Source organism: Geotrypetes seraphini, chromosome 6 (genome assembly GCF_902459505.1).
Source record: "Geotrypetes seraphini chromosome 6, aGeoSer1.1, whole genome shotgun sequence".
Classification (NCBI taxonomy): Eukaryota; Metazoa; Chordata; class Amphibia; order Gymnophiona; family Dermophiidae; genus Geotrypetes; species Geotrypetes seraphini.
Genome location: NC_047089.1, coordinates 118,074,204 through 118,087,201, shown reverse-complemented (window position 1 = coordinate 118,087,201; position 12,998 = coordinate 118,074,204). Strand labels below are relative to the sequence as shown.

Below are 12,998 nucleotides of genomic sequence, written 5' to 3'. Positions count from 1 at the left end.
ACAAAGACAAATGGGAGCAGACAAATGAGCGCAAAGACTCATGCTCAGACCAGCCCGCTAGCCTCTTAGTAAGCTCCTTTTTTTATGATTTGTGATTGGTTACGTTTACTCCATTTATACTTGCTCAGAAACAGTCCACCTTCTTTTTGCTGCCTGACTGTGTCTGTTATAGATCTGGTCTAGAACTTGCTCTATAACAGATATTTATCTTGCGCGGATTTCACTCACCTTTGGTAAGAGCAAAACTACATCCAAATTCGGATTTCACTCGCCTTTGGTGAGAGCAAAACTACATCCAAATTTGGATTTCACTCGCCTTGGTGAGAGCGACACTACTTCCAAATTTCTTCATTTGCAAGGTACGTTTATATTTTCATTTGCTAACTTTTTATATAAGATGCTGTGTAGCTCGAGTTTTGCTCAAAGTTTCGGTAGGCCGCTGTAACATTGAAAACTATTTAAGATGCGCGCAACAGAATCGCTAGATAAGTGAGGGTATAAGAAAAACGCTGTTGTAGCTCCAGTTTCACTCAAAGTTTCGGTAGGTGCCGCTGTAGAAAAAGCGCTAACACACACTTATTTATATTGTATTAATGGAACTTTAACATTGACTGCTATATAAGATGTATAGCAACGATAGGTCGCAGATCAGTTTCGACGTTAGTGTACCGCATAATTTAGATCCCTTCTAAAACACATTTTGAGAATTCAAAGAACAAAAATATCCTGCAAGTGTACCCCATAATTTAGACCCCCTTGGGGAGCTTGTAAGATGCGCGCTACTGAATTGAGCTCTAGAAAAGTGCAGATCTAGGGGGAAGAGGGGAGGGAATGTGGAAGGAGGGGTGGGAGGTTTTTTTTTCTTTTTTGCTATTTTATCGATGAGGGGGAAGAGAGGAGGGAGTGAGGGAGGGAATTGGAATATATAATAATAATAATAAATTGTATGGTTTCAGGAGTGAACTGTCATCGAGATGGAAGTAAACTTCAGTGTGAGAAAGAGCACTGGGTTCATGAAGGACACAGTTATCGTCGTGACCGAGTGATGGCAGACGGTTCCACATCCTAGAGGTGTGTGCGTCGCGACTGTGTAGGCAGAAGAAAAAGGCACATGGATGGATCTTCTGTCGAGATAACGGCGCATGTGCATGCACCCGACAATGCCAGAATAGCTGCTGAAAGAATGATGTGAGAGGTACGTGAAAGGGCTGTAACCACAGTTGAAAAGCCTCTAACAGATTATTCTGGAGACAACAGGGGTTCCACGTTAGAAGCATCTACATTATTGCCTGCATACTCTTCCATGCAGAGAACAATCAATCAGAAAGAAAGGCAGCGGGTAATCCCAGGTCAATAAGAGAGATCCAAGTTCCGGAGTAGCTGCAAAAATCACACGTGGTGAACAATTGCTTTTGTGGGATTCTGGTGAAAATTGATGAGACGCATTTTCATTTTTACGACCCAAGCCAATCTTGAGGTGTTGGAGCAACATTGACATTGGTTCATGGATGGGACATTTAAAGTTGCCCCCAACTCATTTGTTTGTACAAGTGTTTACCATCCATGCATTTGTAGACAATCGTGCACTTCCCATGGTGTATGTGTTGTTGAATAGTAAAACGGAGGACTATGAATGTATGCTAAGAAAACTGGTAGAAACCAGAAACAGGTTGGCACCATTGACTATTCTCATGGACCTCAAGAGAGCAAGCCTGCAAGCTGCCAGCAGAGTATTTCCAAATGCTGCAGTTTCTGGCTGTTTGTTCCATCTCGGTCAATCGTTGTGACATAAAATTCAAGATGAGGGATTGCTAACTACAGGGATGATGAGACAATAAGATTGTACACCAAAATGCTGTTAGCATTAAGTTTTGTTCCTGTTGAAAATGTTATTGAGTGTTTTTGAGGCGTTGGAGGAGACCTAACCAGCTGAACTGCGCCCCGGTGTATGAATATTGGGAGGACAATTACATTGGTAGATGGCGGCGAAATCGGAGAGGTCCCCAGTCTGTGGAATATGTGCTCACGTGTGGAAGATGGCCTGCCTCGGACCAACAATTTGGTGGAGGGTTGGCACCATGCATTCCAATCTTTGGTTTCATGTCATCTCCAACCATCTTTAACTCATTGAGCATATACAGCGTGAGCAAAATCACAACAGAACAGCTGATTGCTCATTTCCATGCAGGTAACCGTGCAGCACTCAGCAGTAAGAGCGTGTATGTGAGAGTGACTCAAAGACTAACAGCGCTATTGCCAACATATGGACATAGACCTCTTTTTCAATATCTGAGAGGTATAGCATATAATCTGGAACTTTAGAGTTTGATATTGAAGTTCAGATTTTACTGCTCCACTGCTCTGTCCTTCTCCTCACACCCATTGCTTTTAGTTCCCCCTTGTGGTTCTGCTCTTTCTCCTGAAAGATTTTATGGTGTTGATATAATGTTTGAACAAATGTGTATTACATGATTCATACATATATTATGTTAATAAACATTGTTGAAAAAGTTTATTCTCTTGTTTTATCTTAGTATGAAATAAATAACCATGGAATTTATTGTTACATTTATATGTGCAATTTCACAAACAAATAAGGTATACAATTTAAATAATGAAATGAACACATCTAAAGTCTTTCCAGGATTTTCAGCTTGTTAGGTGATTACTTTTCTAAGTTATAAAGACAAGAATATGACATGGTTGGTAAGTGAATAAAGTCATCACATAACAGCTGTGACATCCAATGAAACCAATACTTAATTGGGTATATTATTTAAAGTGGTTATTAAACCCTGGAAATAAGTGTGCACATGGTAACACTCCAAATGTGGAGTTCCAAAAAATCTAAACTACTCCTGTCCACGTTAGTGTGGACCTTCAAATGTTACTATAAACATTTTCCATCAACATTCAAGAAATGTTGTGCAAACATAGCCTCTACTGTCCTCAAAATACATATGGCAGTTTGCATATCTTCCTCTTATCCCCTTGTGTGTAATATATTTTGACATTGCCCAATAGCCCCATGTCCAGCTTTCAGGCGCTATCAGCCCTCTTGAACTGTATGTCACATATCATCATGCAATCACTCCAAGGCCATGCCCAAATTTCCCCCCCCCTTTTTTAAAATACTACTTATATTTACTGATGAACATATTGGTGCTACCCGTTTCTTCAGCACTTGCGCAAATGCGTCAGTCCGCACGCATCTGACATGGCACCGTTCAGTGTGCCTAATTATTTTAATTTTGTCTCGACCAACACATGTGCAAACAATTGCGAATATTTGATAGTAAACCCTCTAACATGCACGCTGCACATTCATATATACGCGACATACATTTGGCTCATAAGGAGCAATAAGCCAGCGCATGCATTACTTCTGACATCATCTGCACATGCGCAGTTCGTTCCCCCCGCATTGACACCTAGGTATTCCGAGTTCTCTGTAAAATATGGTTTTTTAAAGACTAACATAAAGAAATTGTACGCATTTGATGTTTAACCCGTCAATTGCGCGCTGGGAAAATCCGTTCAATTGCGGTGTAAAACTACGATAACTTAAAATGAGGACAGACGTCATCACTATGCACTAATGCATGCCATGATGTCATCACGCAACTCTTGGTCAAGACGTAAGCGCGCCACGCTAACATAAATTCTGTGTTTCGATAAAGACAAATCACATGCTATGCTCTATTAACATGCGCATTTTCACTATTCAATGCATGCTTTCAATATAATATATGTGCTGACGATTAACCATATAACACGTGTTTTTAGATAACTAATAGCAGCGCAGAATATGAAATCTCATGATATTCACTATGTCAGTCATGTGAGTGGTATATAAACTAAACTAAACCTTAGGTTTGTATACCGTGCCATCTCCGCAAGCGTAGAGCTTGGCATGGTTTACAGAGTCTTAGGATGGAAAGGAACTCCAATGAAGGGTTATAGGATAGGAATCTAAGAGGGTTTGGAGGGGCCAGGGTACCAGAGAGGGGGAGATGTTACATTCAGGAAAAGAGCCAAGTTTTCAGTGTTTGCGGAAAAAGTTGGAGGGAGCTTGAATTTCTAAGCGGGGATGTAAGGTTAGTACCGGAACCCATCAGGCTATATGCTGGAAACGAAGACGGAAAGCTGACAGGACTTGTACGGTTCAGTCTAGAGGAGGTATGTAGGCAGATTGATAGGCTTAAGAGCGATAAATCCCGGACCGGATGGCATCCATCCGAGGGTCATCAAGGAACTGAAAGGGACGATAGCTGAACTGCTTCAACTAATAGCCAATCTGTCGGTCAAATCGGGAAAGATTCGGAAGACTGGAAGGTAGCGAATGTTACACCTATCTTCAAGAAAGGTTCGAGGGGAGATCCGGGGAACTAGACCGGTGAGTCTGACCTCTGTACCGGGAAAGATGGTAGAGTCACTGATAAAGGACAGCATCATTGATCACCTTGACGGAAACGGGCTGATGAGGACCAGTCAGCATGGTTTTAGCAAAGGCAGATCGTGTTTGACGAACTTGCTGCACTTCTTTGAGGGAGTAAACAGACAGATAGACAAGGGCGATCCGGTCGACATTGTATATCTGGATTTTCAGAAGGCGTTCGACAAGGTTCCGCATGAACGACTACTTCGGAAAATTGCAAGCCATGGAATTGAGGGTGAAATACTTACGTGGATTAAAAACTGGCTGGAGCATAGGAAACAGAGAGTGGGGGTAAATGGACAATACTCGGATTGGAAGAGCGTCACCAGTGTGGTGCCGCAGGGCTCGGTGCTTGGACCCGTGCTCTTTAACATCTTTATAAATGATCTGGACATAGGTACGACGAGCGAGGTGATTAAATTTGCGGATGATACGAAGTTATTCAGAGTAGTAAAGACGCAGGGGGATTGCGAAGATCTGCAACGTGACATAATCAATCTCGAGGAATGGGCATCGACATGGCAGATGAGGTTCAACGTGGATAAGTGTAAAGTGATGCATGTCGGTAACAAAAATCTCATGCACAAATACAGGATGTCCGGGGCGGTACTTGGAGAGACCTCCCAGGAAAGGAACTTGGGAGTTCTGATCGACAAGTCGATGAAGCCATCCACACAATGTGCGGCGGCAGCAAAAAGGGCAAACAGAATGCTAGGAATGATAAAGAAGGGGATCATGAACAGATCAGAGAAGGTTATCATGCCGCTGTACCGGGCCATGGTACGCCCTCACCTGGAGTACTGCGTCCAGCACTGGTCGCCATACCTGAAGAAGGACACGGTACTACTCGAAAGGGTCCAGAGAAGAGCGACTAAGATGGTTAAGGGGCTGGAGGAGCTGCCGTACAGCGAAAGATTAGAGAAACTGGGCCTCTTCTCTCTCGAACAGAGAAGATTGAGAGGGGACATGATCGAAACATTCAAGGTACTGAAGGGGATAGACTTAGTAGATAAGGACAGGTTGTTCACCCTCTCCAAGGTAGGGAAAATGAGAGGGCACTCTCTAAAGTTGAAAGGGGATAGATTCCGTACAAACATAAGGAAGTTCTTCTTCACCCAGAGAGTGGTAGAAAGCTGGAACGCCCTTCCAGAGGCTGTTATAGGGGAAAACACCCTCCAAGGATTCAAGACAAAGTTAGACAAGTTTCTGTTGAACAAAAACGTGCGCTGGTAGGGCTAGTCTCAGTTAGGGTGCTGGTCTTAGACCAGAGGGCCGCCGCGTGAGCGGACTGCTGGGCATGATGGACCACTGGTCTGACTCAGCAGTGGCAATTCTTATGTTCCAGAGTTCTGTGGTTCTAAAGGGGAGGGATGTTCCTAGTTTTCCAGCGCGGGATATACCTTTTGTAGAAGGGAATGATAGTTTTAATTTTTGGGAGGATCTGGTGGAATTAGGGTTTGTGGAATTCCAAAAGAGTGGGATAACGGGAGGAAGGATGCCGTGTAGGATCTTGAAGGCTAAGCAGGCACATTTAAAGAGGATCCTGGAGGGTACAGGAAGCCAGTGAAGCTTGGACAGGAGTGGTGAGACATGGTCAAATTTGCTTTTTGCGAAAATAAGCTTAGCCGCGGCATTCTGAATCTGCTGAAGTCTATGGAGGTTTTTCTTAGTTAGGCTTAAGTAGATGGAGTTGCAATAATCCAATCTGGAGAGGATGATGGATTGTACAAGGATGGCGAAGTGATTTTGATGAAAGCAGGATCTTACTTTCCTCAGCATATAAAGGCTAAAAAAGCATTTTTTTACCAAGGAGTTGAGGTGGTCATTGAAGGAAAGAGAAGAATCTATGACGATACCCAGGACTTTACTTGAAAACTCGAGCTGAAGAGTGGGGCCGGAGGGCAATGGGATGGAGGTGGGTAATTGGTCTAATATTGGGCCGAGCCAAAGTAATTTTGTTTTGGACTCATTCAGTTTCATTTGTACAGAGTGGGCCCAGGATTAGAGGTTCAATATACATGCGGATATGTTCTCAGCGAGGTTAGTGAGGTTCGAGTCGGTCTCGAGGAGGATAAGGATGTCATTGGCATAGATATAGAGAGTTTCTAGGGGGGATAGATGGAGGAGTTTCAGAGAGGACATGTAGATGTTGAAAAGAATAGGAGAGAGGGGTGAGCCTTGCGAGACTCCGCATATTGGCTTCCAGGAAGAGGATGAGGTACCGTTTATGTTAACGGTGTAAGAGCATAGGAATTTCGAGAACCAATCTAGGACTGTGGAGCTTATGCCTATTTCGGAGAGTTGGAAAATTAGAATATCATGATGGACGACATCAAAAGCTGCGGAAAGGTCGAATTGTAGGAGGACGGTAAATTTGTTGTGAGAATGGAGTTGTTGAACCTTAGAGATTAGTGAGGCCAGTAGGGATTCGGTTCTGAAGTTGGGTCTGAAGCCGAATTGGTGGGGTAGGAGAATAGAGAATCTATCTAAATAGGATGAGAGTTGGGTGGATATGATAGATTCTAACATCTTGGTTAGAAGAGGGATATTTGCTATTGGACGGTAATTGGATGGTATGGAGGGATCAAGGTCGGTCTTTTTCAGTAGTCAGAGCAATGTGTCCCATTTCAGAGGAGAAGAGTCTCGATGTTAGGGCAGAATTTATTTAGTTTGGTAAGGGAAGTGACGGCCTGTGCAGGGATTTTCTCAAATAGGTATGAGGGGAAAGGATCCAAGGTACACTTGCAAGATTTTAGTTTGAGGCAGAGTTTGAAGACTTGCAATTCGCAAACAAGCTCAAAGACAGTCCAGGATCTGTCGGCTGGAATGGGGATGGAGACACGTAGGGTAGGGTTGAGGTCAGTGGAAACCAGGGAGTTGTAGGAGACTGTAGGCGGGAAGGAGCATCTTAGGGTGGTAACCTTTTCATTTAAGAATTTTGCTACAGTGTCAGCTAACGGGGACGAGGGGGAGCAAGGTGGGGTCCTTTTTTGTAGTTAAGGAGCGCCAAATGTTAAACAACACACTGTTCTGGTTGTTGGATCTGGAAATCTTATCACCGAAGAAATTCTTCCTGGCTTTTTATAGTGTTGAATTGTAAAGCTTAATATTGACCCTCCAAGATCTGTCTATCTGAGGGGGATTTAGATTTGTGCTCCAAAGCGCGACATTTCTGTTTCAGATCTCTGTGGATTGGGGAGGTACCAGGGGGCCTTTCGGGGGTAGGAGATGGTTTTAGTGGATAGCGGAGCAAGGTGGATTCGGAGAGGGAGGTCCAGTTGCGCCAATTGGATTCTGAATCTGTAGGCTTAGGATTGGAGGAGAGTTGATTGAGGAATTTGGTCCAGAATAGATCGCTCGTAGTTTTTCTGCGGAAGGTTATGGAGTGGGAGGAACGGGATTGGGGCTCAAGGTGTGACATGAAAATGGGGAGACAGGTAGCCCCTAAGAAGTGGTCAGATCAAGGGACTTGTTCCCAACGAGTGTCGTCGGTTGAGGTTTTGAAAGCGGTAAGATCAAGGAAATTGGTTTAGTCTAATGTGTGCCCCTTTTCGTGGGTTGGAGAAGGGGTAGGTGGGGGAAAACCTAGAGAGGTAAGGAAATAGTTAAATTTGATCGTGTCCTTGCTGATGGTATCGTCAAGGTGGAGATTAATATCCCCAACGATCAGAAGTCTTTGAAATTTAAGGAAGGCGTTCATTATGGCTTCGAAGACGAGATCGGAGGAGTTGATCCAAGAGGTAGGTGGGCGGTATAGTAACAAGATACCCAGTGGGTGAGGGCGGAGTTCATCATTAACTGAGGCTAGCATATATTCTAGAGAGGCGTGACTGCCCTTCTCAAGGAGCTGGACATCAAAGAAAGATTTATAGAGGAGTGTCAGTTCACCTCCTTTTCGATTAGATCTGGGAGAGAAGAGGCCTTGGTAACCGTGGGGGAGGAGTTCGTTTTGTGTAAATAGGTCGTCTTTGGCGATCCATGATTCCGTGATGCATAAGAAACCAGGGTCGAAATCGTCGAGAAGGTCCTTCAAGATTTGGGTCTTGTTGCATGCCAATCTGGCATTGCAATAAAGTGTCGGGACTGGGGTGAGAGAGTCAGAGGCAACGTTGGGAAGGTTGGCAGAGGGCAAGGGCTTTGGAGAATCATGGTTGACTTTTCGGGGATTTTTCTTGAAAGGATGGCTTCTGGTGCGTATCAATGTGGGGATTCTGAGGCCAGGGCAGATATTACTGGTGTTTGCGGGGTCGAGTAGGTTAGGAGAGGGAGGTTTCAGACAGAGGGAAGTATAGAGAGGTGAGCAGAGTAGGAGAAGAAGGAACCCGGAGGATGGATTCATGGCGAGTTAGGGAAAGCCTTGGGGCTGGGGGGCAGGACTAGATTGGTTGGAGGGTAGTGTTAGCTCAGGAAGGAGCCGGGGACTTATTTGAGCTGGCTGAGTAAGTGAGCCAAAAGTAGGGAGAAGAGGATTTTTTTTTTTTTTTCTTTTTGGGGAATTGATCAGAGGTGAAAGCAATTTAGCAGTTAGACAGTTTTCACATGGAAATCTAAAACGGAGAGAACTTGGAACAGTAGATATTAACAGGGAGAGATTGCACAGCCAAGGTTTGCGTGTAGCCCAAGAATGTGCTGGGGGGGGGGGGCAGGGGCTTGGAAAAGTGAGCGCTAAGTGAGACCTTTGGCAGTAATACAATTTAGCACTAAACAAGAGCTTAGACAGTAATATAATTGGCATCAGGCAGTTTCCAGGTCGGGAGTTAAACAAGAGAGGATTAGACGAGGGAGAACTGTGAAGTCTGGAGGCCCGCAGTGGACCTCGATGAGCCAAGAAGAAGGAGGGCGTCGAATTGGGCAGAGAGGAGCCCAATCGAGCTTGCACGGTCTTTCACGGACTTCGGCAGCTCTTGGATGGGCTGCAGGGAGGCAGGGCTCAGAAAAAGAGCAGAGGCAGGGCCAATCACTCCTGCTCAAGCGGTGTCGGGCGGAGAAAGGAGGGGCAAGATGGCGGAAGCTTCCTCCTTCCTTTGCCTTGAAGAGCTGTGAAGAAACAAACTTTCAGCGGCCCCACAATGGGCTGAAGGGAGACCGGTCGCTGGGTGGGCAGAGACAAGCCCGATTGTCCTTGCGCGATCTTTGGCTGCCCTCGGATGGGCTGCAGGGAGGCAGAACTCAGAAAAAGAGCGGAGGCAGGGCCGATCACTCCTGCTCAAGCTTTGCAAAAACGTCATAGATGCACTGAGAATATGGCTTCCCAAGAAGCAGTACATGGGCAAAAGCTGAGTATTTCTCTCTAAATGCGAAGTTACTGTTCCCCATTAAGGGGAAACGCAGAAACATCGTACAAATGGACAGCGCGTGGAGGAAAACTCCAGTGCTTGTTCAATGCCAGTGCTTTGACACCGCACTCAGTAAGTACCTATTAAATACTTACACGGTTTATATATATTTATAATCTGCATGTTTGTTGCACAGAAGCCAATAATACGAATGCATATTTCATCCGCATTCCATGAAATCGCACACTGCATATTCATCTACCCGCAGGAAAATTGCGCAGTTCATAATTGTGTCCCTCCATGTTTTACTTCTGCGAGTTAAATACAGGGGTAGGGAACTCCGGTCCTCGAGAGCCGTATTCCAATCGGGTTTTCAGGATTTCCCCAATGAATATGCATGAGATCTATTTCCATGCACTGCTTTCGATGCATATTCATTGGGGAAATCCTGAAAACCCTACAGGATTGTGGCCCTCAAGGACCGGAGTTCGCCAACCCCTGCTTTAATAATGCTCAACATATCTCATATATATCATGCCTCACACATTTCTGTCCATTATATAATAGGTGGAGGATCTGAACAAAAAGGCGAGGGAGTTAAGGCTGCATGATTCGGCCTGGGTGCGGTCAGTCCGCAATAATCTGGATAACACTCCAGGTATGTTACAGAAACCTAAAGGTGAGGTGTAAGGTGTGCAGTCATAATATCTCTTTGGACTAAATTTTTTTAAGTATTAACAGTTTATTCCATACATATACTCCAGACATTAAATGCATTTACTTTTTCAGATGACAGTGAGGAGGAAGAAGCTGCTGACCCTATCCCAGAGTCCTTTCATTATCCCTCACCAACACCCCACTTCCCAACCCCCCTTCCACCTCCGCCCAGTCCTGTCCCACTTCCCAACCCCCTTCCACCTCCGCCTATACCCGTCCCTCTTCCCAACCCCCTTCCATCTCTGCCCAGTCCCATCCCACTGCTCCCCGACGTCCTCGCCCACCCCCATCCAAGATCCCCCTAAACGCCCCAAAACCTGCCCCTTCATTCCCAATGCCCGATTCCCCCTCCTTCCCACGCCCTACCCCTCATTTCACCAAATTTTGCCCCACAATCGTCCTTCCACCCTCATTACTCTCTCAGCCCTCCCACATCCCTCCAGCAGCCCTCCCTCATCCCCATTCTTGAACGGTTCAGCGAGCTCTCTGTAGAGTGGTAAGTGTTCCGATATTTTGAATATGTTATTGTCTTTTCAATTTCAAACTGCTTATAATGGTCTTTGTCATTGCAGATATATTGGCATGCCCTTCCTCTTGCACCCTATCCTCTGTTTCAACCCCCCTTCCACCGCTCCACCCGGGATTGTGGGACCAACCCCTCACCACCAACCACCCCTGTTGCAGCGACCACTATTGTGGCTCACGCTGCCACAAACACTGATCCTCTGCCCAGTTCAGTAACAGTGGAGGACATTCATATGGTGGTGGGAGTCCTGAATGCGGGTGTGGGAACCATTCAGGACCTCTCTCAAGAGGCGGTCCGAGTGGTCCGGAACATCACAGGGGCACTACAGAACATCATGGACAAACTTGGTGGTGCCCCTCCCACCCCTTGAATGTCTCCCGCTGTTACCGAGGGAGCTGTACCCTCTTCACCTCCCATCCCCGTCCTCTCTACCCCTCCTGTCCTTACCCCTCCTGGAAAAAAAACCAAAAAAAATTAAAAACAAGTCCCACCCCTCCTCCTTACCCCTTCCACACTCCCTCCCCCTCCTGCCCTTACCCCTTCTGGAAAAAAACTAAAAAAATAATTAAAAAACAAGTCTCACCCCTCCTCCCTTCCCCTTCCATACTTCCCCCCCTCCACATCCGTTCCCCACTTACCCGCCCTTTCTCACATAAAGCCATCTGTCCTCCAGCCTCAGGACTCACCTGCTTCCTACTGTCTCATCAGATCTCCATTCCTCCTGTGAGTGGCTCTTTCTCTCTCTCCCGGGTCCCAGACTGGTGCTTCCTATCCCTCACAACTGTGTTTTCTTTCCCCTCCAGCCTCCTGTGTTGCAGCTGCAATCACTACTAACTCAACAATCTAGTGTCCAGCATCAGGACTCACCTGCTTCCTACCGTCTCATCTCCCACGTCTGGGCTCCACATGCCAGCTCTCCTTTTATTATCAGAAAAATGTGACATCATGTCTATGATGCTTTTAAAAAGACATTTTAATATACAGTTTGTTGAAAAGGAGCCACAACTGTGTACAGGATAAATGCAAAACCTTATCAAACATAAGTGTTACGTTTACATGGATGTGTCACGCCCAGAGACAGCAGAACTAGGTAGAATTTGTAAAGCTACAAATTAGTCGGCTTATCTTGTTTACAGAGCTTTTTAATTGAGCAGAACACTTATCATTCCTAATCATTTAAGCATAAATTAGATGAAATATATAGAGGTGATATGTTATCTTTCCTTTCGTGCCCACACAATGTGATAGCTGTATTTTACCATTAATAAAACAGGGAAACATGTCTCCTGAAGTAATAGCATGAGAATAATGTTTTTCAGGAGGTATAAAATCCCACTGCCCAAATGCACTCCATTATCACCAATAATAAAGTGGCTCAAAGACCTCACAGTGGAGTGTGGTATGTGTTCCCACTTCCTATATTTTTTAATATGTAAATGTAATAGGTACTTACTGAGCGAGGGGTCAAAACACTGGCGGTGAACAGACACTGGAGTTTCCTCCACGCGCTGTCAATTTTAAGTATATTACGACATTTCCCCTTAATGGGGAACAGTAACTTTGCATTTAGAGAGAAGTACTCCATCATGACTGATTGAAAGTGAGGGGTCAATGTTCCTGTGCTTGCCCTTGAAGTCATAATATCTCTGTTGACAAACAATTTTTTTAAGCATTTTTAAGCATTCAATACATATATTTCAGACACTACATGCATTTATCTATTTCTTTCTTCAGATGACAGTGAGGATGTGGAATAATACTTTCTCACTGAACGAGAAGTACTTTGTAAAATTCTGTTAAACAGAATACTTCTCTTTCAGCAGCCTTTATTTTGATGATATAATTGTCTTTTCAATTTCAAATTGCTTACAATGCTCTTTGTCATTGCAGATATATTAGCATCCACCTCCTATCCCACCCTATCATCTGTTTCAACCCCCCCATTCAAAACCCCACCCAGTGTCCCACAAGGACAACCCCCCTCCGCCGCTCCACCCGTGACTTTGGGACCAACACCACCAACCACTGTTTGGAATGTTCT

At 45.0% G+C, this 12,998-nt stretch overlaps 1 long non-coding RNA gene across 1 annotated transcript in view; it reads left to right on the top strand.

Annotated features, from left to right (window-relative positions):
* LOC117361983 overlaps positions 1 to 12,417 on the top strand; it is a 74,483-nt gene extending 62,066 nt beyond the window's left edge. The window contains exons 2-4 of the long non-coding RNA XR_004539778.1: positions 10,282 to 10,372; positions 10,504 to 10,927; positions 11,761 to 12,417. This is a non-coding gene — a long non-coding RNA (uncharacterized LOC117361983). The remainder of the gene's footprint in view (positions 1 to 10,281; positions 10,373 to 10,503; positions 10,928 to 11,760) is intronic.
* The last annotated feature ends 581 nt before the right edge of the window (positions 12,418 to 12,998 follow it).